Source organism: Trichoplusia ni, unplaced genomic scaffold (assembly GCF_003590095.1).
Source record: "Trichoplusia ni isolate ovarian cell line Hi5 unplaced genomic scaffold, tn1 tig00001141, whole genome shotgun sequence".
NCBI lineage: Eukaryota > Metazoa > Arthropoda > Insecta > Lepidoptera > Noctuidae > Trichoplusia > Trichoplusia ni.
The window spans coordinates 677-1,352 of record NW_020800098.1 but is presented as its reverse complement, the minus strand read 5'-3'; positions in this window follow the sequence as shown (position 1 = coordinate 1,352).

The window sequence follows — 676 nt, the reverse complement described above, 5'->3', positions numbered from 1 at the left end:
ACCATTATCGCACATTAACAACCTTGGAAATGCTGACGGAAACTCAACCAGTAAAAACATAATCCAGAATCGTAGTCAAGTAAAGATGACCATAAGTAAACCTAAAATAAGAGAGGTAAGAAATAATAATCCGAGAAATGTTATTATTTTGGCTGATCAACAAGGGCGGAACGTGTGTCGCATATTGCAAGGACTTTTGGGGCCTAAATTCAAAGTAACAAGTATTTTCAAACCTGGAGCCAAAATGAATAATGTTCTTCATTGGAATACGTTACTATATGAACTTTCTTCGAACGACGTTGTAGTTATAATGGGTGGCATAAATGATACTGATGCTCATCAACTTAAAATCGCACTTGGAAATTGTCTTCAAACTTTAATAAGGCCAAATGTTGTAGTATTTGAAATACCCTATAATAAGGCATTGAATGTAAGTCAATTAAATTACTTCATAAAATGTATCTGTAAAAAATATACTCATGTGTCATTTGTTGATATGAACTACACTACTTATTTACCGTATAAGAAACATTACACTTTAAATTTATGTAAAGCATTGTTGAGAGAGGTGTTACGTTTAGACTATAAGTTAAACTTTGCAATGTATAATGAAAATATTGCGCAAAACCCAATTAATAACCTATTCAAAATTGTATTAAAAATAAGGAAATTGATA